The sequence below is a fragment of the Schistocerca serialis genome, chromosome 5 (genome assembly GCF_023864345.2).
Source record: "Schistocerca serialis cubense isolate TAMUIC-IGC-003099 chromosome 5, iqSchSeri2.2, whole genome shotgun sequence".
NCBI classification, from domain to species: Eukaryota; Metazoa; Arthropoda; class Insecta; order Orthoptera; family Acrididae; genus Schistocerca; species Schistocerca serialis.
Genome location: NC_064642.1, coordinates 188,154,349 through 188,180,593, shown reverse-complemented (window position 1 = coordinate 188,180,593; position 26,245 = coordinate 188,154,349). Strand labels below are relative to the sequence as shown.

At 41.6% G+C, this 26,245-nt stretch overlaps 1 protein-coding gene across 3 annotated transcripts in view; it reads left to right on the top strand.

Moving 5' to 3' along the window:
- The window catches only part of LOC126480911 (centromere-associated protein E-like), a 588,622-nt gene that overhangs the window by 58,133 nt on the left and 504,244 nt on the right, over positions 1-26,245 (top strand). The gene's annotated exons all lie outside the window — the stretch shown is intronic.

Here is a 26,245-nt window from a genome sequence, read left to right as displayed (position 1 = left end):
AGTCTTTGATCAGGGTGTTATTCTCAGTAAAAGCACGCAGCTTCTGATGTATTGCAATCAGAACTGTCATACGTGATATGCCTGTCCATATACTCTTTGTTGCTGTAATGTTCCATTGTGACTTCACTTGTCACTGCTCAGGAAAGTTATATGACTGCTTCATGGCGGCTATCATGTTGGTCCTGCACGTTTGATATGATTAAAGTTCCATGTCAAACAGTTAATGAAAATCAAACATGCCAGATCTGATTAATAACACCAGCTTCTTCTAATTTTCCATACACTCTATTTCAATAAACAAAATTCACTACCAGAAGCTGCTGCAGTAATGTCATTTCACACCTGTGAACTATATAACAAAATCAGAAAATTCACACGATGACACCAGAAACCTTCATATCAGCTCTGGAACAGTCAAAGAAAGTGGGCAGCTTGACAGTAATGGCTATTTGTAAATGGGAGCATCCAGATTGTGTATCAGCCATAAGATTCAGTAAAGCCCCCATTGCTCACCCTTGCTGTTAAAAATCTTGTAGCTACAAATTAAAAACTGATTACTCTTCTTATCAACACCATAGGCTCACAAAGGATACGTTACAAACTGGATCACTATTTTCAAAGTAGGCGACTACTTCAGTGTCCTAAACCAAAGTTTCCAGGAGACTTTTAACCATTTTCAGTATGATATCACAGCAGAAACTTGCAGTTGCTAATTCTGTGGTTGTAACATCAGTTTAGAAGTTTACCCAGAAGCAAGAAATTCCTCTGTTTCGACCTTTGCGTATTTTGTTTCAAAGGCACCAGAATCCCCCTGTCGTGTCGTCTTCCATTTTAAGCTAAGTCTCTGAAGCCATCGGCTGAAATGAGAGTAAGACATTGTAAGTTATTCAAGAGCTTGTGCTAGTGGCTTTCTTGTAGCTGTAGTATGTGTTACTCATTCAGTAGTTAGATAATATGCTCTGATGGGAATTACTTTATCATTACTAATAAATAATCAAAAATTGTTGTTGATACATACTTATTGAATTCCTGTCATCAGATTTTCTGACTGATATTCTGTTATTTTGCTGAAGATAAAATGAATACCTAAGATAAATGCAGATATTTTGTGTGGTGAAAATTCAGTGCTTCCAGTCTTCCAGATCAGCCATTAAAAAAGTAGTGAAATTGATGGGCAGGAAAAGTCATGTGAGTGAATGTATAGTAGTGATGATGGTGATAATAATAATAATAATAATAATAATAATAATAGTAATCTACATGGAGAACTTAAACATTAAAATACAAAGACCATCTGTGGCTTTATTATTTATAAGAAATGAAATATCAGACAAAAAACGAAAAAGGTTAGGTAAAATCTCACAACAAGAAGCGATAGAGCACTTAGATGAAAAGAAGCAGAAATTACAAGCGTTGGCCAAACGACTTAGAAGATACAAAAAAAAAGTGAAAATAGAAGGAAACAAAACCAAACATTCAACACAAACCAAAAGAAATTTTACCAGACAATAGGTAACACACACATTAAAATAGACAATCCACCAAGCATAACAGACATGGAACACATCTGGAGCAACATATGGTCAAACCTGGTACAACATAACAGGCATGCACGGTGGATACAAACAGAAACAGACACACACAAGATGATACCACTAATGCCTGAAGTGATAATTTTGCAACATGAAGTCACCAAAGCAATTAATTCTACTCACAATTGGAAAGCCCCTGGAAAAGATAAAATAGCAAATTTCTGGCTAAAGAAGTTCACCTCAACACATTCACATCTAACTAAATTATTTAACATTATATATAAAAACAAAGATGAGGTGACTTACCGAACAAAAGCGCTGGCAGGTCGATAGACACACAAACAAACACAAACATACACACAAAATTCAAGCTTTCGCAACAAACTGTTGCCTCATCAGGAAAGAGGGAAGGAGAGGGAAAGACGAAAGGATGTGGGTTTTAAGGGAGAGGGTAAGGAGTCATTCCAATCCCGGGAGAGGAAAGACTTACCTTAGGGGGAAAAAAGGACGGGTATACACTCGCGCGCACACACACACATATCCATCCACTCATATACAGGCACAAGCAGACATATTTAAAGACAAAGAGTTTGAGCAGAGATGTCAGTCGAGGCAGAAGTGCAGAGGCAAAGATGTTATTGAATGACAGGTGAGGTATGAGTGGCGGCAACTTGAAATTAGCGGAGATTGAGACCTGGTGGATAACGGGAAGAGAGGATATATTGAAGAGCAAGTTCCCATCTCCGGAGTTCGGATAGGTTGGTGTTAGTGGGAAGTATCCAGATAACCCGGACAGTGTAACACTGTACCAAGATGTGCTGGCCGTGCACCAAGGCATGTTTAGCCACAGGGTGATCCTCATTACCAACAAACACTGTCTGCCTGTGTCCATTCATGCGAATGGACAGTTTGTTGCTGGTCATTCCCACATAGAATGCGTCACAGTGTAGGCAGGTCAGTTGGTAGATCACGTGGGTGCTTTCACACGTGGCTCTGCCTTTGATTGTGTACACCTTCCGGGTTACAGGACTGGAGTAGGTGGTGGTGGGAGGGTGCATGGGACAGGTTTTACACCGGGGGGCGGTTACAAGGGTAGGAGCCAGAGGGTAGGGAAGGTGGTTTGGGGATTTCATAGGGATGAGCTAAGAGGTTACGAAGGTTAGGTGGACGGCGGAAAGACACTCTTGGTGGAGTGGGGAGGATTTCATCAAGGATGGATCTCATTTCAGGGCAGGATTTGAGGAAGTCGTATCCCTGCTGGAGAGCCACATTCAGAATCTGATCCAGTCCCGGAAAGTATCCTGTCACAAGTAGAGCACTTTTGTGGTTCTTCTGTGGGAGGTTCTGGGTTTGAGAGGATGAGGAAGTGGCTCTGGTTATTTGCTTCTGTACCAGGTCGGGAGGGTAGTTGCGGGATGCGAAAGCTGTTGTCAGGTTGTTGGTGTAATGCTTCAGGGATTCCGGACTGGAGCAGATTTGTTTGCCACGAAGACCTAGGCTGTAGGGAAGGGACCGTATGATGTGGAATGGGTGGCAGCTGTCATAATGGAGGTACTGTTGCTTGTTGGTGGGTTTGATGTGGACGGACGTGTGTTGTTGGCCATTGGACAGGTGGAGGTCAACGTCAAGGAAAGTGGCATGGGATTTGGAGTAGGACCAGGTGAATCTGATAGAACCAAAGGAGTTGAGGTTGGAGAGGAAATTCTGGAGTTCTTCTTCACTGTGAGTCCAGATCATGAAGATGTCATCAATAAATCTGTACCAAACTTTGGGTTGGCAGACCTGGGTAACCAAGAAGGCTTCCTCTAAGCGACCCATGAATAGGTTGGCGTACGAGGGGGCCATCCTGGTACCCATGGCTGTTCCCTTTAATTGTTGGTATGTCTGGCCTTCAAAAGTGAAGAAGTTGTGGGTCAGGATGAAGCTGGCTAAGGTAATGAGGAAAGAGGTTTTAGGTAGGGTGGCAGGTGATCGGCGTGAAAGGAAATGCTCCATCGCAGCGAGGCCCTGGACGTGCGGAATATTTGTGTATAAGGAAGTGGCATCAATGGTTACAAGGATGTTTTCGGGGGGTAACAGATTGGGTAAGGATTCCAGGCGTTCAAGGAAGTGGTTGGTGTCTTTGATGAAGGATGGGAGACTGCATGTAATGGGTTGAAGGTGTTGATCTACGTAGGCAGAGATACGTTCTGTGGGGGCTTGGTAACCAGCTACAATGGGGCGGCCGGGATGATTGGGTTTGTGGATTTTAGGAAGAAGGTAGAAGGTAGGGGTGCGGGGTGTCGGTGGGGTTAGGAGGTTGATGGAGTCAGGTGAAAGGTTTTGCAGGGGCCTAAGGTTCTGAGGATTCCTTGAAGCTCCGCCTGGACATCGGGAATGGGGTTACCTTGGCAAACTTTGTATGTGGTGTTGTCTGAAAGCTGACGCAGTCCCTCCGCCACATACTCCCGACGATCAAGTACCACGGTCGTGGAACCCTTGTCCGCCGGAAGAATGACTATGGATCGGTCAGCCTTCAGATCACGGATAGCCTGGGCTTCAGCAGTGGTGATGTTGGGTGTAGGATTAAGGTTTTTTAAGAAGGATTGAGATGCAAGGCTGGAAGTCAGAAATTCCTGGAAGGTTTCGAGAGGGTGATTTTGAGGAAGAGGAGGTGGGTCCCGCTGTGACGGAGGACGGAACTGTTCCAGGCAGGGTTCAATTTGGATGGTGTCTTGGGGAGTTGGATCATTAGGAGTAGGATTAGGATCATTTTTCTTCGTGGCAAAGTGATATTTCCAGCAGAGAGTACGAGTGTAGGACAGTAAATCTTTGATGAGGGCTGTTTGGTTGAATCTGGGAGTGGGGCTGAAGGTGAGGCCTTTGGATAGGACAGAGGTTTCGGATTGGGAGAGAGGTTTGGAGGAAAGGTTAATTACTGAATTAGGGTGTTGTGGTTCCAGATTGTGTTGATCGGAATTTAGAGGTTTTGGAGGGAGTGGAGCTGGAAGTGGGAGATTGAGTAGATGGGAGAGACTGGGTTTGTGTGCAATGAGAGGAGGTTGAGGTTTGCTGGAAAGGTTGTGAAGGAACAGTTCCGTTCTCCGTCACAGCAGGACCCACCTCCTCTTCCTCAAAATCACCCTCTCCAAACCTTCCAGGAATTTCTGACTTCCAGCCTTGCATCTCAATCCTTCTTAAAAAACCTTAATCCTACACCCAACATCACCACTGCTGAAGCCCAGGCTATCCGTGATCTGAAGGCTGACCGATCCATCGTCATTCTTCCGGCGGACAAGGGTTCCACGACCGTGGTACTTGATCGTCGGGAGTATGTGGCGGAGGGACTGCGTCAGCTTTCAGACAACACCACATACAAAGTTTGCCAAGGTAACCCCATTCCCGATGTCCAGGCGGAGCTTCAAGGAATCCTCAGAACCTTAGGCCCCCTGCAAAACCTTTCACCTGACTCCATCAACCTCCTGACCCCACCGACATCCCGCACCCCTACCTTCTACCTTCTTCCTAAAATCCACAAACCCAATCATCCCGGCCGCCCAATTGTAGCTGGTTACCAAGCCCCCACAGAACGTATCTCTGCCTACGTAGATCAACACCTTCAACCCATTACATGCAGTCTCCCAGCCTTCATCAAAGACACCAACCACTTCCTTGAACGCCTGGAATCCTTACCCAATCTGTTACCCCCCGAAAACATCCTTGTAACCATTGATGCCACTTCCTTATACACAAATATTCCGCACGTCCAGGGCCTCGCTGCGATGGAGCATTTCCTTTCACGCCGATCACCTGCCACCCTACCTAAAACCTCTTTCCTCATTACCTTAGCCAGCTTCATCCTGACCCACAACTTCTTCACTTTTGAAGGCCAGACATACCAACAATTAAAGGGAACAGCCATGGGTACCAGGATGGCCCCCTCGTACGCCAACCTATTCATGGGTCGCTTAGAGGAAGCCTTCTTGGTTACCCAGGTCTGCCAACCCAAAGTTTGGTACAGATTTATTGATGACATCTTCATGATCTGGACTCACAGTGAAGAAGAACCCCAGAATTTCCTCTCCAACCTCAACTCCTTTGGTTCTATCAGATTCACCTGGTCCTACTCCAAATCCCATGCCACTTTCCTTGATGTTGACCTCCACCTGTCCAATGGCCAACTTCACACGTCCGTCCACATCAAACCCACCAACAAGCAACAGTACCGGAATCCCTGAAGCATTACACCAACAACCTGACAACAGCTTTCGCATCCCGCAACTACCCTCCCGACCTGGTACAGAAGCAAATAACCAGAGCCACTTCCTCGTCCTCTCAAACCCAGAACCTCCCACAGAAGAACCACAAAAGTGCCCCACTTGTGACAGGATACTTTCCGGGACTGGATCAGATTCTGAATGTGGCTCTCCAGCAGGGATACGACTTCCTCAAATCCTGCCCTGAAATGAGATCCATCCTTGATGAAATCCTCCCCACTCCACCAAGAGTGTCTTTCCACCGTCCACCTAACCTTCGTAACCTCTTAGCTCATCCCTATGAAATCCCCAAACCACCTTCCCTACCCTCTGGCTCCTACCCTTGTAACCGCCCCCGGTGTAAAACCTGTCCCATGCACCCTCCCACCACCACCTACTCCAGTCCTGTAACCCGGAAGGTGTACACAATCAAAGGCAGAGCCACGTGTGAAAGCACCCACGTGATCTACCAACTGACCTGCCTACACTGTGACGCATTCTATGTGGGAATGACCAGCAACAAACTGTCCATTCGCATGAATGGACACAGGCAGACAGTGTTTGTTGGTAATGAGGATCACCCTGTGGCTAAACATGCCTTGGTGCACGGCCAGCACATCTTGGTACAGTGTTACACCGTCCGGGTTATCTGGATACTTCCCACTAACACCAACCTATCCGAACTCCGGAGATGGGAACTTGCTCTTCAATATATCCTCTCTTCCCATTATCCACCAGGCCTCAATCTCCGCTAATTTCAAGTTGCCGCCACTCATACCTCACCTGTCATTCAATAACATCTTTGCCTCTGCACTTCTGCCTCGACTGACATCTCTGCTCAAACTCTTTGTCTTTAAATATGTCTGCTTGTGCCTGTATATGAGTGGATGGATATGTGTGTGTGTGCGAGTGTATACCCGTCCTTTTTTCCCCCTATAGTAAGTCTTTCCTCTCCCGGGATTGGAATGACTCCTTACCCTCTCCCTTAAAACCCACATCCTTTCGTCTTTCCCTCTCCTTCCCTCTTTCCTGATGAGGCAACAGTTTGTTGCGAAAGCTTGAATTTTGTGTGTATGTTTGTGTTTGTTTGTGTGTCTATCGACCTGCCAGCGCTTTCGTTCGGTAAGTCACCTCATCTTTGTTTTTATATATAATTTTTCCCACGTGGAATGTTTCCCTCTATTATATTGATATCATAAATTATTTAACAGTTACATTGCAAACCCATACACATTCCCTGATACACTTACACATGGAATAACTTATCTGAAACCTAAAGATCAAGCAGACACAGCAAACCCAGCTAAATATCGCCCCATAACATGCCTACCAACAATATACAAAATATTAACTTCAGTCATTACACAGAAATTAATGACACTTACAACACAGAACAAAATTATAAATGAAGAACAAAAAGGCTGTTGCAAAGAAGCACGGGGATGTAAAGAGCAACTGATAATAGATGCAGAGGTGACATACCAAGCTAAAACAAAACAAAGGTCGCTACACTACGCATACATTGATTATCAAAAAGCTTTTGATAGTGTACCCCACTCATGGTTACTACAAATATTGGAAATATATAAAGTAGATCCTAAATTGATACAGTTCCTAAACATAGTAATGAAAAATTGGAAAACCACACTTAATATCCAAACAAATTCAAATACTTTCACATCACAGCCAATACAGATTAAGCGTGGAATATACCAAGGCGACTCATTAAGTCCTTTCTGGTTCTGCCTTGCTCTGAACCCACTATCCAACATGCTAAATAATACAAATTATGGATACAATATTACTGGAACATACCAACACAAAATCACACATTTGCTATACATGGATGATCTAAAACTACTGGCAGCAACAAATCAACAACTCAACCAATTACTAAAGATAACAGAAGTATTCAGCAGTGATATAAATATGGCTTTTGGAACAGACAAATGTAAGAAAAATACCATAGTCAAGGGAAAACACACTAAACAAGAAGATTACATATTGGATAACCACAGCGACTGCGTAGAAGCGATGGAAAAAACAGATGCCTATAAATATCTAGCATACAGACAAAAAATAGGAATAGACAATACAAATATTAAAGAAGAACTAAAAGAAAAATATAGACAAAGACTAACAAAAATACTGAAAACAGCAAGAAACAAGACAAAAGCTATAAATACTTATGCTATACCAATATTGACCTACTCATTTGGAGTAGTGAAATGGATTAACACAGACCTAGAAGCACTCAATACACTTACAAGATCACAATGCCACAAATATAGAATACATCACATACATTCAGCAACAGAAAGATTCACATTAAGCAGAAAGGAAGGAGGAAGGGGATTTATCGACATAAAAAACCTACATTATGGACAGATAGACAATTTAAGAAAATTCTTTATAGAACGAGCAGAAACTAGCAAAATACACAAAGCAGTCACTCATATAAATACATCGGCTACACCACTACAATTTCATAACCACCTCTGCAACCCTTTAGATCACATAACATCAACAGATATGAAGAAAGTAAATTGGAAAAAGAAAACGCTACATGGCAAGCACCCGTATCATCTAACAGAGCCACACATAGATCAAGACGCATCCAACACATGACCAAGAAAAGGCAATATATACAGTGAGAAGGAAGGATTCACGATTGCAATACAGGATCAAACAATAAACACCAGATATTACAGCAAGCACATTATTAAATATCCCAATACCACAACAGATAAATGCAGACTTTGCAAACAACAAGTAGAAACAGTAGATCACATCACAAGCGGATGTACAATACTAGTAAATACAGAATACCCCAGAAGACATGACAATGTAGCAAAAATAATACATCAACAACTTGCCATACAACATAAACTAATAAAACAACACGTTCCCACATACAAGTATGCACCACAAAATGTACTGGAGAATGATGAATACAAATTATACTGGAACAGAACCATTATAACAGATAAAACAATACCACATAACAAATCTGACATCATACTCACCTATAAAAAGAAGAAATTAACACAACTAATCGAAATATCCATACCCAATACAACAAATATACAGAAGAAAACAGGAGAAAAAATTGAAAAATACATCCAACTGGCTGAGGAAGTCAAGGACATGTGGCATCAGGATAAAGTTGACATTATACCAATTATACTATCAACTACAGGAGTCATACCACGCAATATCCACCAGTACATCAACGCAATACAGCTACATCCAAACATATATATACAACTTCAAAAATCTGTAATTATTGATACATGTTCAATGACCTGAAAGTTCCTAAATGCAATGTAATATATACCGTACAGTTAAAAGGAAGTCACACTTGATGAAGGTCTGCGTCACTTTCCATTTTTAACCAGACCTAAGGTCTGAGAAAGGAAAGAAGATGATAATCTACATGGAAAACTTAAACATTAAAATACAAAGACCATCTGTGGCTTAAAAGCTTAAGAAGGAGGGCAGAATCAGAAGCACTAATAGTGGCTACACAAAATCAGATTATAAAAGCAAAGAACTATGAAAAAGAAATAATGAAAGCCACTCCAGATGATATATGTCAACTTTGTGCAGTACATCCTGAGACCATGAACCAAAGTATTCAGCTTCCCTAACTTGGTAAAGAACGAATACCTGAAGAGGCAGAATAAGGTGTGCTCACACTTTTGTTGGCAAATAGGTAGAGTACTACGAGTGCAGTGTATCTCCAAGAAATAGTACAGCTGCAGCCGTAATGTGGTCATGACAGCTGGATGTACTATATTGTGCAACCAGGAAATACGTACCGACCAAACAATAACAGCTATCAAGCCTGATATTGTTACACATCAACCAGATAAGAGATCATGGATGTCTCTGCTTCTTGTGATGGGAACATTAGTTATTAGGTGTCCCAGAAGGATTTGAAGTAAAAGGATTTGATCATCAAGGTCAGTGGAATGTGGAATTTTGAAACTGATGTCACCCCAGCAATTGTTGGGGTTTTGGGATCAATAAGACAACTTGAAGTTATTTACTTATTGTCTGGTTTCACAAGAACACAAAAGTATCTGCAATCAAATGGTAATGTCCAAATGTGACATCCAGTCCAAAGCACACAGTCGCTTGGTATAGAGTCCTCAGATCACCGTAGAGTGCTCAAAGTTGGCACATCTTAACAATGTGTTCTGTTGTTTTCTCCTCTTTCCTGTAGTCGCAGCCAGCAATTAAATAGAAACCCCATGTCGATAAGGTGCAACTACACTTTTCTTCACCAGTACTAATTCTGTTCAGCCTCAACCAAGCGTGTCATGGTAATTGGAATCCTTCAACCTTCTTTGTTGAGTCTTGAAATAGGTGAGCATTGCTGGGTGGATATTTGTTCCAGTGTTATCACCACTTGGAAGTCATGTCAAAAGAACTGACACTTTCTGCATTGACGCAGGGTGGTTTGTGTGATTTCAGATGAGTTGTTGGTGGTTCTTGTAGGACATTTTAGAAGGGAGAGTTCTTACGAAAAGTGATCCTGTGTGTTTGTCTTAGCAGCTGCTTTCCTCCTCAGAACTTGTGAAGCAGTATTAGTGAGGACAGGTGACGATTGAATGGGAGTAGCACTAACAGTACCAGTGATAACTGTCCTGGCTTCATTAAACTACATGTCAATGTCTGTTGGGTGGCTGCTGTTTTCCCACACAGGAGCACAATATTCACCAGCAGAATACACAAGAGTGAGTGCAGTGCAGTGGAGTGTAGAGTATTGGCATCTGCACCCAAACTGGTTCTGGTAACGTTGTTAAGTAGACTCACTCTTGAGCCGAGGTTCTTAGAGAATTTGATGCACTGCTGTTTGAATGCCAAGGACCGATCCAGACTGATTATTGGATGTATTAGATTGTAATTATGTGGCACTTCGATTCTGTCAAAATTCGCATGTGGGTTTCTGTGGAGTTCTTTATTATTTAGATCAGGGCCGGCCAGAAATTCTGCACGCGTGTGGTGCTCCTGCACACGTGCAACTTCCGGGTCACAGCGTGCACGCTGCAGTCGTCAGCGTTCATGTAGTGCATGTTTCTATGCACAGATGTCGCTTTATCCTCTTGCTGAGATACTCTGTACCGGCACATTCTATTGCTCTTTCCACAGCTTGCAAGCCAACCATGGGAAGGTATTTCGCGTATTAAACATTTAAAATACTTTCACAGTTTACTCATTGAGACATCTACTTTTATGTTAACAGTTTAACCCAGTAAGACATGTAATACAGTTAACAACCGTGGGTTTTTATTGAGGAAGCTTGACTGACGGCAGGTAGATACACGTAATGTTTTTGAGCTAGTATTTAAGAAAGAGAGCACTTAGCGAATTCCAATGAATCTTATTCACGATTTCAAATAACATTAAACTAGTGCAAGGTTTCCTATAACTAATTCTCGGTGCCCTCAGTTACACCCACATAATATCTGTCTCACTGACCTCTGAACAGAATGATAACTGCAGACCTCTCGATGATCACCTGTTATTTCAATACCATTATTGCTATATCTTTCATCAGTTCCATCTGAAATCTGCATAATAACCGACAGTTAGATGAATGTTACTGAGCGTACTTCACACTTTTTTTTAAAAAAAAAAAAAAAACCTATATGAAAGTATACATTGAAACAATTGGTTTAATGACCAATTTGCCTCTTGCTTGTACCACATAAACAGGAAAGTGGAGCCGCCGCCATTCATTTAGGACACATGTCTAATAACAGATGGCGCTGTCGCTCCCTGTCGCACATGTGCAGCACTTCTGCACGTCTGCACACTGTGCAGTGTTTGGCCGGCCCTGATTTAGATGGAATGCAATAATCTAAGTTTTATCTGGGTTAGACTGACATCTCCAATATCCAAATCAATCAGTAATTTATACATATTACACAATCACTATGTATACTCTGAAACCACAACAATTTGTTTATATTTGGATAAAATATAGTTTACATACAAGAGTTTGAAATAAATAAAAAACTATTAAAATGTTTGATGCTCTCCGTCTCAACCTTAATATATTCCAATTAAGTAGTTGTTCCAGAGAAAGCCTCAGTCATGGAGGTAACCACTGAGTTTCATCAGATCACTTGTCAGCACATTCTCACAGTGCAGAAGACTAATGCTTGGTTATCTGGATGCTGGATTTTCATGGAGTCAGTGACTGGCATGCCAAGGATGTGCAGGTCAAACAGAGTGGGGGCTAGAACTGATTGCGGTAGGCCATATTTAGGTCCTCCACTTGCGAGCTTGACTGATTGCTGAGGTAGGCCATATTTAGGGTCCTCCGCCTGGGAGCTTGCCCATTCAGGAACACCTTAGCACCTGTCAGACAGCATGTTGTTCACTAGAAATGTCAGTGTTTGACATGGGATGATTTCAGTGAACTTTGGCATCAATCCTTCTCACCACACAGTGAGAATAAGCCTTTATTAGTTTATAGGTCATGCAGGTAGCGATGTGGGTTGGTAGTGAGAAGCATCAGTTCCATCTTTGCCTAGTTTCAGGATGGAAATTATCTTAGCCTGTTTGAAAAGCTTTGGTAATTTTCCAGCTCTCAGAATTTCGCTGAAAAATTCAGTGACCCACAATTTGGTTTAGGTTCAATGGCTTTAAGAAATTTCAAAAATACAGCATCAAAACCAACAACTTCATTGAATTTTAGTATATTCATAGTTATATCACGTTCCTCAGTGCAGAAGTCACACGAGTAAACTGGATGTGGTTGTAGATGGAACCTGTTTATGTACAATTCGTGTTTCATGGTTCTTATGTGTGCTTTCTGTATTTAAGTTTTCAAAATCTTCATTAGTCACGCTGCTACAGAATTGACATTCATATGTGTGTACTGCTTGACAACCTTGGAACTGTACAAAAATGTTTTTATGAATTTCCAGGCTTTCTGGCTAGAATGCATAAAACTGAGTCGTCCTGTTGTTTTGTCCCATTTTTCTTTTCTGTTCATGAGAGGTCATCAGCTGTTGTGCCATTATGAGATAATTGATTTTAGCATATAGCTCATTGCATTCTTGAGACCATCTGTGGATGTACTCCTTCTGAAACCCATGTTGTTGTTGTCTTCAGTCCTGAGACTGGTTTGATGCAGCTCTCCATGCTACTCTATCCTGTGCAAGCTTCTTCATCTCCCAGTACTTACTGCAACCTACATCCTTCTGAATCTGCTTAGTGTATTCATCTCTTGGTCTCCCTCTACGATTTTTACCCCCAACGCTGCCCTCCAATGCTAAATTTGTGATCCCTTGATGCCTCAGAACATGTCCTACCAACCGGTCCCTTCATCTTGTCAAGTTGTGCCACAAACTCCTCTTCTCCCCAATTCTATTCAATACCTCCTCATTAGTTATGTGATCCACCCATCTAATCTTCAGCATTCTTCTGTAGCACCACATTTCGAAAGCTTCTGTTCTCTTCTTGTCTAAACTATTTATCGTCCATGTTTCACTTCCGTACATGGCTACACTCCATACAAACACTTTCAGAAATGACTTCCTGACACTTAAATCTATACCCGATGTTAACAAATTTCTCTTCTTCAGAAACGCTTTCCTTGCCATTGCCAGTCTACATTTTATATCCTCTCTACTTCAACCATCATCAGTTATTGTGCTCCCCAAATAGCAAAACTCCTTTACTACTTTAAGTGACTCATTTCCTAATCTAATTCCCTCAGCATCACCCGACTTAATTTGACTACATTCCATTGTCCTCATTTTGCTTCTGTTAAAGTTCATCTCATATCCTCGTTTCCAAGACACTGTCCATTCCGTTCAACTGCTCTTCCAAGTCCTTTGCTGTCTCTGACAGAAATACAATGTCATCGGCGAACCTCAACGTTTTTATTTCTTTTTCCATGGACTTTAATACCTACACCGAATTTTTCTTTTGTTTCCTTTACTGCTTGCTCAATATACAGATTAAATAACATCGAGGACAGGCTACAACCCTGTCTCACTCCTTTCCCAACAGCTGCTTCCCTTTCATGCCCCTCGACTCTTATAACTGCCATCTGGCTTCTGTACAAACTGTAAATAGCCTTTCGCTCCCGGTATTTTACCCCTGCCGCCTTTAGAATTTGAAAGAGAGTATTCCAGTCAACATTGTCAAAGGCTTTCTCTAAGTCTACAAATTCTAGAAATGTAGGTTTGCCTTTCCCTAATCTATTTTCTAAGATAAGTCGTAGGGTCAGTATTGCCTCACGTGTTCCAACATTTCTGCGGAATCCAAACTGATCTTCGCCGAGGTCGGCTTCTACCAGTTTTTCCATTCGTCTGTAAAGAATTTGCGTTAGTGTTTTCCGGCTGTGACTTATTAAACTGATAGTTCGGTAATTTTCACATCTGTCAACACCTGCTTTCTTTGGGATTGGAGATATTATACTCTTCTTGAAGTCTGAGGGTATATCTCGTGTCTCAATACATCTTGCTCACTAGATGGTAGAGTTTTGTCAGGACTGGCTCTCCCAAGGCCGTCAGTAGTTCCAATGGAATGTTGTCTCCTCCCAGGGCCTTGTTTCAACTCAGGTCTTTCAGTGCTCTGTCATACTCTTCACGCAGTATTGTATCTCCTATTTCATTTTCATCTACATCCTCTCCCATTTCCATAATATTGTCCTCAAGTACATCGCCCTTGTATAGACCCTCTGTATACTCCTTCCATCTTTCTGCTTTCCCTTCTTTGCTTAGAACTGGGTTTCCATCTGAGCTCTTGATATTCATACAAGTGGTTCTCTTTTCTCCAAAGGTCTCTTTAATTTTCCTGTAGGCAGTATCTATCTTACCCCTAGTGAGATAAGCCTCTACATCCTTACATTTGTCCTCAAGCCATCCCTGCTTATCCATTTTGCACTTCCTGTCGATCTCATTTTTGAGATGTTTGTATTCCTTTTTGCGTGCTTCATTTACTGCATTTTTGTACTTTCTCCTTTCATCAATTAAATTCAGTATCTCTTCTGTTACCCAAGGATTTCTACTAGCCCTCGTCTTTTTACCTACTTGATCCTCTGCTGCCTTCACTACTTCATCCCTCAGAGCTACCCATTCTTCTTCTACTGTATTTCTTTTCCCCATTCCTGTCAATTGTTTCCTTATGATCTCCCTGAATCTCTGTACAACCTCTGGTTTAGTTAGTTTATCCAGGTCCCATCTCCTTAATTTCCCACCTTTTTGCAGTTTCTTCAGTTTTAATCTACAGTTCATAACCAATAGATTGTGGTCAGAGTCCACATCTGCCCCTGGAAACGTCTTACAGTTTAAAACCTGGTTCCTGAATCTCTGTCTTACCATTATATAATCTATCTGATACCTTCTAGTATCTCCAGGTCTTTTCCATGTATACAACTTTCTTTTATGATTCTTGAACCAAGTGTTAGCTGTGATTAAGCTATGCTCTGTGCAAAATTCTACCAGGCGGCTTCTTCTTTCATTTCCCTCCCCCAATCCATATTCACCCACTATGTTTCATGTTTCCTTCTCTCCCTGTTCCTACTCTCGAATTCCAGTCACCCATGACTATTAAATTTTCGTCTCCCTTCACTACCCGAATAATTTCTTTTATCTCATCATACATTTCATCAATTTCTTCATCATCTGCAGAGCTAGTTGGCATATAAACTTGTACTACTGTAGTAGGCGTGGGCTTCATGTCTATCTTGGCCACAATAATGTGTTCACTATGCTGTTGGTAGCAGCTTACCCGCACTCCTATTTTTTTTATTCATTATTAAACCTACTCCTGCATTACCCCTATTTGATTCTGTATTTATAACCCTGTATTCACCTGACCAAAAGTCTTGTTCCTCCTGCCACCGAACTTCACTAATTCCCACTATATCTAACTTCAACCTATCCATTTCTCTTTTTAAATTTTCTAACCTACCTGCCCAATTAAAGGATCTGACATTCCACGCTCCGATCCGTAGAATGCCAGTTTTCTTTCTCCTGATAACGACGTCCTCCTGAGTAGTCCCTGCCTGGAGATCCGAATGGGGGACTATTTTACCTCTGGAATATTTTACCCAAGAGGACGCCATCATCATTTATCCATACAGTAAAGCTGCATGCCCTCGGGAAAAATTACGGTTGTAGTTTCCCCTTGCTTTCAGTCGTTCGCAGTACCAGAACAGCAAGGCCATTTTGGTTAGTGTTACAAGGCCAGATCAGTCAATCATCCAGACTGTTGCCCCTGCAACTACTGAAAAGGCTGCTGCCCCTCTTCAGGAACCACACGTTTGTCTGGCCTCTCAACAGATACCCCTCCGTTGTGGTTTCACCTACGGTACGGCCATCTGTATCGCCGAGGCACACAAGCCTCCCCACCAACGGCAAGGTCCATGGTTCATGGGGGTGGGCTGAAACCCATGCGGAGTCTATTTCCGAGTTTTAACTTTAATCATACCCACAAATAGTTCATAATTGGTTGGCATTGGATGAATCCACTGAACGGTCAAGACCTTGGAGACATAAAGAAGTCTACAAAATTGTATTACTATGTTGGAGATATACATGGAACATTAGCGAAAACAAAAAGTAAATTTCAATGCACTAGACACGTACTTAGTCAAGAATTGTTGTGGAGCTAAATAGACTGCCGCCTTGCGTTATTGTAATAAAAGCAGATAGACTATAATTCATCAAACCATTCAATTTATTTGTTTCCTTGAGACAGATAAGGTGATTTTCAAACATTAATCTTGTTGTCTGTGTTGGAGTATGTTAACAGAATCCTATCTTCGGTCCAGGTTTTTTTGACGGTGCTAGTCAGTGCATGCATACATGTGACTGAGAGTGCAGCAGCAGTTCATTCAAATAACAGTGCCTGTAAAATACAGGACAGTGAAAGTAGGCATGCAGTGAGCTGATTATTTAACTAATTGTAACTTACAGAACCTATGTAATGACTCTCACTCCAGTGGTATAACAGAGGATAACATTTGTTATGGAGTTACATACAGACTTAACATCTAGACCACAACAATAAACTTTGTAATGATTTTAGTATTTACAGAAAAAGATTTGAGAATTATGTTCATTAAATCAGTGTATGTGATTTGGGTTTGCATGAATGTGTGTGTTCTTTACTTCAGAAGAAGGCCTTTTGGCCAAAAGCTTACTTGTTTAGCAGTCTTTTTGTTGTGCCTGTCTGTGACTCACCATCTCCGCTATACAATGAGGTGACAAAAAGTCGCGGGGTAGTGTTATGCACATATACAGATTGTGGTAGATTCGTGTTCACAAGGTATAAAAGGTCAGTGCTTTGGTGGGACTCATTTGTACTCAGGTGGTTCATACGAAAAGGCTTCTGATGGGATTATGGCCACATGACAGAAATTAATGGACAGTGGATGTGGAATGGTAGTTTTAGCTAGATGGTGGGACATTCAATTTTGGAAGTCATTAGGGAATTCATTATTCCTAGATCCTCAGTGTCAAGAGTGTGCTGAGAAGACCAGATTTCAAGTATTACCACTAACCATGGACAGTGCAGTGGCTGATGGCCTTCACTTAATGATTGAGAGCAGCAGCATTTGTGTAGAGTTGTCATTGCTAATAGACAAGCAACACTGCATGAAATAACGACAGAAATCCATGTGGAATACACGGCGTATGTATCCGTTCAGACAGTGCAGCGAAATTTGGCATAAATGTGCTATCAGCAGGCGACCGACGTGAGTGCATTTGCTAACAGCACAACACTGCATGCAGTTGCTCTCCTGGGCTTGTGACCATAGTGGTTGGACACTAGATGGCTGGAAAGCAGTGACCTGATCAGATGAGTCCCAATTTCAGTTGGTAAGAGCTTTCGAATTTGGTGCAGACCCCATGAAACTGTGGACCCAGGTTATCAGCAAGGCACTGTGTAAGTTGGTGGTTGCTCCATAATGGTGTGGGCTTTGTTTACATAGAAGAACTGGGTCCTCTGGTCCAACAAGTGATCATTGACTGGTAATGGTTATGTTTAGCTACTTGGAGATCATTTGCAGCCATTCATGGACTTCATGTTTTCAAACGACGACTGAATTTTTGTGGGTGAGAATGCAGCATGTCACTGGGCTACAGTTGTTCATGATTGGTTTGAAGAACATTCTGAACAATTCGGATGAATGATTTGGACAGATCGCCCAACGTGAGTACCATTGAACATTTATGAGTCAGTTTGTGCCCAAAATCCTGCACCAGCAATGCTTTTCACAGTTATGGACAGCTATAGAAGCAACATGGGTCAGTATTTCTGCAGGAACTTCCAACACTTGTTGAGCCCATGTCACTTCAAGTTGCTACACTACGCCAGGAAAAAGAATGTCCAACATGGAATCAGGAGGTATCCCTTGACCTTTGTCACCTCAGTGTATGGTGAACTTTTCAGAATATTGTCATGTTCAGTAAGTCAGATAATTAAAACTGAGCATAAGTACAAGAGATGTCACTTTTAAATTCATGTTGTGTGATAATCTGCAAACAATAGTAAAAAACTTACCTGCAATGTGAATATTACAGTGTCGTTATATTAGATAAAATTATTATTTATGAGATGGCATGCATAAATAAGTCATTAAATGTTAAAAAAACCATACTAAACTTCGTAAGATAACCTATATCTTAAAGCAGGCTATAGTTAGTCACATCATTTACAGTGATTGTTTTACGCAAAACTGCAGAGATGTTCTACAAGTATGCATTGGTTTTAAAAACTGGTTATATAAGTGGAAGTCAAATGAAAAGACACACGTGGGAACAAAATCTTTAATATTTTAAAAGTAATCACCACAAGTGTAACTTCATTTATTCCATTGTGAGACAAGAAGGTCAAGGCCTTCATGAAAAAAATGTTTATGGTTGGCTACAGAACCATGATTGTACCCAGGTGTGCACCTCTTTGCCTGAAGCAAATTGACAACCATAGCTGTGTTACTTCAGTGCTCAAAACATATGGAAATCACATAGGGAGGGAGAGATTGGGACTGTATGGAGGATATTTAAGGGCTTCCCTGAAAATTTCTGCAGTGTAATCAAAACAACCAAGGAAATATGTGGGCGAGCATTATCTTGCAACAGTATGATGCTGTCCATCAACTTTCCTTGGCATTTGGACTTTATGGCGTGCTTCAGTCTTTGCAAAGTGTCCACATATTGCTGTGCATTAATTGTGGTGCCATGTCCTAGAAAATCAATGCTCTTAGGGCCTTGCAGTCAAAGAAAAAGGCCATCATAACTTTCACAGATCTGACATGCCTGTTGCTTAGATTGTGCTGCAAAAGTTTCATTGGGAAGCCCTTATGCATTCTCCATACAGTCCCAACCTCTCCCCATGTGATTTCTGCATTTTTGGAATCCTGAAGTAAGACATTCATGACCGTCAATTTGCTTTGGATGAAGATGTGCACACCAGGATACAATCATGGTTCCGTAAGCAACTGTAAGCATTTTTCCATGAAGGCATTGTCCATCTTGCACACAGTGGGATGAATGTATTAACAGTAATTGCGATTATTTTTGAAACGTTAAACAGTTTACTTATTTTTTTCTCTCTCTCATTTTCGTATGAGTGTCTTTTATAATTGAGCATAATTGTTGAGCAGCATGTAGATAGTCCCCACCGCCATTCCAGTACCATCTTCCCATCTGTAAAGTCCTTCAGATGTTGCTGTGGAACAGTGCGTGTGAAATCTACTCTTAGCTCTGGTTCGGTTTTATTTTATTTTTATTTTTTTTTATATTAAAGAGTTGCTGTCATTGAGATCTTCATTAGAATGAGTATTAAATAATTTTCTAATTATTGTAGCGATCAACATGGCGCTCAGAGGAGGTAATCCTCTACAACAGTGAGGAGCTTTGCAGATGTCTGCCTGCAGCTCCAATTTTCAGCCGAGACAACACTAGGTGTGATTCATGAGACAGGAAACACAACAGTTAGAGCAGTTCGGAACTCATTGTAATCAGATGCATGTAGAATATTTCTGATTGTAGCAGTGTCTTGTTAAGATTATACCTTCGTAATTCTCATAGGGATGTTCTGATAGCCTAGATGTGTTGCTAGCATGAAACTACCAGGAACTAAATTAAGAATGGACTTCATCAACTGTTTGGTGCTGTATAGAAACTCTACTCCTTGCTCAGCGTGAAAGTCTTTTTGTTATTTTGGTTTGTCTCTGTCTTAAGTGTACTGAAAATTGAAAGCATCATTCATCAGTTGCTTTGTGCTTTTATTGGCAAAACATCTGCATGTAGTCATTACATGTTAATGATACTCTACTTTTTTTAAAATTATTGTAGACTGAATGACAATTTTGCTTAACAGTTACATATTCGAGACATTACTGTCACTAATATGTATTTATTTTTACTCGTTATGATAACTGTTTTTTCCTCCATGTTAGCAGGAGCTGTAATCGAACTTGCTCACTCTCATTCACTGCTTTCATTTCTTTGTGTATTTTTAAGTCCACTTTTGTAGTCATTGTGATTGGTCTCCTTGCACAGTTCACTTTCTTAATTTGAAATGTTATGCTACTCATTTTATTCTGTTTTGGCAATAATGCAAATGAAAGCATTCTTAAGAAAAGCTGTTTTGAAGTCTATAATAATAAAGGACCAAACTGTGTTGTTTTGTCATAATGTTTACAATCAACACTAGTAAAAAAAGGTGAGGAATAGATTTGTCAATGAGCTTTTCTGTTGCAGTATGCTTAAGATGGAGAAACAAAAGTAATTATGACAGCTACTGAAGAGGAGGGCTGCCAGAATAATGCATTTCTAAAAAGTCTGAGGTTCTTATTATTATTGTCTGCAAGGTTATTAATATACAATATGAACGTACTTTCCTTGGCCTTGGCCACACCTGAAGTTACTTATACACCTTGCCTATGATTCTCCATCCAAGATTACTGCATTTGTCCTCCCTATCAAAAAATTCTCAATACAGTCATGAATTTCACTTGATACTCAATACAGTCACACTTTCAATAATAAACAGAGGTATGATGTTGCGAGAAATTTTTTCTGGAAGGTAAAAGTACTGCATCTACCTGACTGGCTTGAGCTATTGCTTTAGGATGTGATGTGATAAGAGCATGAGTTGTTTTTTGCAGTGTTTTTGGAAGGTGTGAAAGAGGTCATTCTGTCGAAGATACTTCATTACATTTGAATACAGAATATACTATAAGATTGTACAATAGATGGATGCCAAGGATATTGGACAGTAGTTTAGTGGATCACTTCTGCTATCCTTCTTGAAGACGAGTGTGATCTGTGCTTTGTGTGAACAGCTGGACACAGTTTTTAAGAAAAGGGATCTACAGTATATTGTTGTTATGAGAGCAGCTAACTCGGATGCCAAGTCTGTATAAAATGTGATATGGATTCCATCGACCTCAGAAGTTATCCAGAATGAGATTTTCACTCTGCAGCGGAGTGTGCGCTGATATGAAACTTCCTGGCAGATTAAAACTGTGTGCCCGACCGAGACCCGAACCCGGGACCCCCGCCTTTTGCGGGCAAGTGCTCTACTTGCCCGCGAAAGGCGGGGGTCCCAGGTTCGGGTCTCTGTCGGGCACACAGTTTTAATCTGCCAGGAAGTCTCAGAAGTTATGTTCAGTTTTAGCAATTTCAGGTTTTTTTATCAGTCCCATAAGCAGTATCTGTTTCACTCATTTTTGCAGTGGTGTGAGAATTAAATTAGGACAATACTCCTGCATACTCCTTTTTGAAAACCTTTTGAAAATATAGTTCAGCATTTCTCTTTTTGTTTCACTATCTTCAGTTTCAGTTCCTTTGTCATCCATGAACGTCTGGACACTAGCTTTGGTGCAGCTACCTGCCTTTACATATGAGCAGAATTTCTTGCTGTTTTTTGAGAAATCTGTGGGTAATATTGTGCTGTGGCGGTTACTGAAACTGTCACACATTGTCCCCTGGAGAGCCGAACATGTTTTATTCAGCAACTTTCACGCTAAATAGGCCTATGCTTAGATGTACACTTGTTATGCTGTTTCGTTGGCAATTTCTTTACAGTGGCTGTGTACCACAGAGGATCCCTCCCATCATGAACTGTTCTGTTAGAAACATATCTGTACCGTGCATGATCAGTTATTGGTATAAAGTTGAGCCACAATTGTTTTATGTGCTCGTGTCAAGAGCAATAGGTTTCTAATTCCTCACTGAAATGGGACGCTACTGCCACTTTATGTTGCTCGAAGCACATGTATTTTCTTCTGCTGGATTTAGTTGCCCTTTGTATCAGTGTTCATACAGCTGACACATGGTCACTGATACTGGCTTTAATGTGGAATTCCTCAAGGAGGTCAGGTTTGTTTGTTGCCATTGGATCCAGGATATTTCCATACTGAGTAGGCATTCAAATTATCTTTTTTATGTAGTTTTTAGAGAAGGTATTTAGTATTGTCTCAGAGGATGTCACATCAGACCTACCATTTACAAAATTGTAATTGTGCCTACTGAACTGATTGTTGGATGATTACAGTCTCTTTTGATGAGACAGTGTAGAGAAGGGAACATGGCCTCTGTGGCGGCAAGTGAATCAGCTGTTGGTGATTCTGGATAGAGTGCTGTTTCCCCATCTGGATGTGGGCTGTGGAGGTGAACAGTGGTTGTTGTTGTGGTCTTCAGTCCAAAGGCTGGTTTGATACAGCTCTCGATGCTACTCTATCCTGTGCAAGCCTCTTCATCCCCAAGTAACTACTGCAACCAACATCCTTCTGAATCTGCTTAGTGTATTCATCTCTTGGCCTCCCACTATGATTTTTATCCTCCACACTTCCCTCCAATACTAAATTGGTGATACCGTGATACCTCAGAACGTGTCCTACCAACCGATCCCTTCTTCTAGTCTAGTTGTGCCACAAATTCCTCTTCTCCCCAATTCTATCCAGTACCTCCTCATTAGTTATGTGATCTTATTCTGTAGCACCACATTTCAAAAGCTTCTATTCTCTTCTTGTCTACATTGTTTATTGTCCATGTTCCACTTCCCTACATGGCTACACTCCATACAAATACTTTCAGAAAAGACTTCCTGACACAAAAATCTATACTCGATGTTAACAGATTTCTCTTCTTCAGAAAGGCTTTCCTTGCCATTGCCAGTCTACATTTTATACCCTCTCTACTTAGACCATCATCAGTTATTTTGCTGCCCAAATAGCAAAACTCATCTACTGCTTATGTGTCTCATGTCCTAATCTAATTCCCTCAGCATCACCTGATTTAATTCAACTACATTCCATTATCCTTGTTTTGTTATGTTGATGTTCATCTTATATCCCCCTTTCAAGACACTGTCCATTCCGTTCAACTGTTCTTCCAAGTCTTTTGCTGTCACTGACAGAATTACAATGTCACAGGCAAACCTCAAGGTTTTTATTTCTTCTCCCTGGATTTAAATTCCTACTCCAAATTTTTATTGTGTTTCCTTTACCGCGTGCTCAATATACAGGTTGAATAACACTGGGGCTAGGTTACAGCCCTTTCTCACTCCCTTCTCAACCACTGCTTCCCTTTCATGCCCCTTGACTATTATAACTGCCATCCTTTCGCTCCCTGTATTTTATCCTGCCACCTTCAGAATTTGTAAGAGAGTGTTCCAGTCAACATTGTCAAAAGCTTTCTCTAAACCTACAAATGCTATAAATTTTGATTTGCTTTTCCTCAACCTATCTACTAAGATAAGTCATAGGGTCAGTATTGTGTTGTGTGTTCCTACATTTCTACAAAATCCAAACTGATCTTCCTTGAAGTCAGCTTCTACCAGTTTCTCCATTTGTCTATAAAGAATTCGTATTAGTATTTTGCAACCGTGACTCATTAGACTGATAATTCTGTAATTTTCACACCTGTCAGCACCTGCTTTATTTGTATTTGGTATTATTTCATTCTTCTTGAAGTCTGAGAGTATTTCGCCTGTCTCATACATCTTTCTCACCAGATAGAAGAGTTTTGTCATGGCTGGCTCTCCCAAGGCTATCAGCTGTTCAAATGGAATGTTGTGTACTCACAACTTAGGTCTATCAGTGCTCTGTTGAATTTTTCATGCAGTATCTTATCTCCCATCTCATCTTCATCTACCACTTGTTTATGTGGCCTCTCGACAGATACTTCTCCATTGTGGTTGCACCTACGGTATGGCTGTCTGTATTGCTGAGGCACGCAAGCTTCCCCACCCGCGGCAAGGTCCATGGGTCATGGAAAGGGAGAGGGGTAGTGAACAGTGGGCCATCAGTTAAACAATATTGATTATGAAAGTCCTTTATTTCTGACAAGTACACAAATGGAATCATTACTGTAGGTAAGGTTGTTGTCATCTTTGGTGTATCCAGCCATGGTCACGGGTTGTGCAGGCATCATTGGCCTGCCCTCCAGGGCAGCACAGGGGCTGAAGATGGTGGTTGCTGTTAGTGACAACTGCTGACATCATCGTGGCCACTGGCATCTGACACATGGTGGCGTGCCATTGGCATGAGTAAAATAGGCACCTCATTGATGCTAAACTGCTTCATTGTCACAGTGTGCAATACACTGAGATAGGCAACGTTCAACCATAGTATCCAACGTAAAGATGAAGGCATGTGCCCACTCTGGGCATTGGATAGTGACAGTGTAGCTGGGCAGCTAGCTGGCCCAGGCTAGAACCCACAACTCGCCATGGAGGTGGCAGTCAACAAAAGATAGTCACACAGCTGATGACCCATTGACAGCAAGCAGACAGCATGTCCAGATGGAAGCATGCAGCTACTGGTGCAAATTCTGTGGATGGTGGCCGGCTGCTTCATATTGTAGTGCAAGAGGTCCCCATCTCGTAGTCATCAGCTGGTGTAGACTCGGAATACTGTACACAACTGAATACTGCTGTGTACAGTGAACATCTTTCAATGATAGCCCGATTTGGGTGGTATATATGTGACCCAGAGCCTGATTTGGTTGGTATATATGTGACCCAGATACCTAGTGTTTCTTCAGTGGCAGCACTCCCATCCCGCTAACCATAACAGCGTGGAATGTCCAGTTGTTGCCATTCGGCTGCGATGATTTCATTTGCCCTAATTTTCATGCCGAGTCAGCCTGCTGGGGCACTAAGATGTTGTGACTTTGGATTTCCGGGATGCTGGTTAACGTATTCTACTGTGTCGTGCAAAATGTCCTGTAGGTGGCAGCATAGTGCAGATGCACACATACCATCGAGGTATCAATATAAAGATGGCCGCCCCACTTGTGACTTGCACCAGGGAAGAACAGCGTTCTGGTATTCAGTTTTTGCGTAGTGAAGGTGTGAAACCCATTGAATTTCATCGACGAATGAAGGTTCAGTACGGTGATGTATGTTTGTCACAGCAGCAAGTCTACGAATGGAGTAGGAAGTTCGCAAATGGTGTGACTTCAGGGGAAGATGCTCCTCATCCAGCACAGGCACAACGAGTTGTGACTCTACAGAGCATTGCAGCAGTTGAAGCCATAGCGAAGGAAAAACCCCTGAGTGACACTGAATGACATTGAAGCATGTTTGCAGATTAGTCATGGTCAGCACACCACATTGTGCATGATGTGCTCCAGTTTCACAGAGTGTCTGCAAGATGGGTGCCACGGCAGCTGACCCCTGAAATGAGAGAACGACATGTTGATGCTTGTGAAGAACTTCTTGGGCGCTTTGAACGAGAAGGTGATGGCTTCCATGCAAGAATCGTTACTGGGGATGAAACCTGGGTTCACTTACACCAACCGGAAACGAAGAGAGTGAGCAAGGAATGGCGCCATTCCTCATTACCAAAACCAAAGAAGTTTCGAACAGAAGTATCAGCAGGGAAGGTTATGCTGACTCTCTCTTGGGATGAAATAGGCGTCATTTTGGAACATTACATGCCTAGAGGGACCAATGTCACCAGTGCATCATACACAGATCCCCTAAAAAATCATCTGCGGTTTGATATCAAATCAGAGCAATGTGGATTGCTGTCAGCAGGTGTCCTTTTGCAACATGACAATGCAAGGCCCCACACTGCCCGTACAACAGTTGCAACAGTCACAGACCTGCATTTTGAGTGTCTTCCTCATCCATCATACTCATCAGACCTTGCCCCAGGTGATTTCTATATGTTTGGACCACTCAAAGACGCAATGGGAGGAAAGAAGTTCCATTCTGAGGAAGAGCTATGCCACGCGGTGCATGAGCGGTTGCGCGGACTACCAAAAGAATTTTCTTCTAAAGGAATTTATGCACTTTGTAAGTGCTGGATGACTTGCTTTGAGTGTGGGGGAGATTATGTTGAAAAGTGATACAGCTTTGTACCACTCGCACACAATAAATAATATTTAAAAAATACTTAAGGTTTTCATTTGACTCACCCTCGTATGTGTTAATGAACTTGAGGATATCTCTGGAATTTTTGGTTACATCTGGGCACACAAG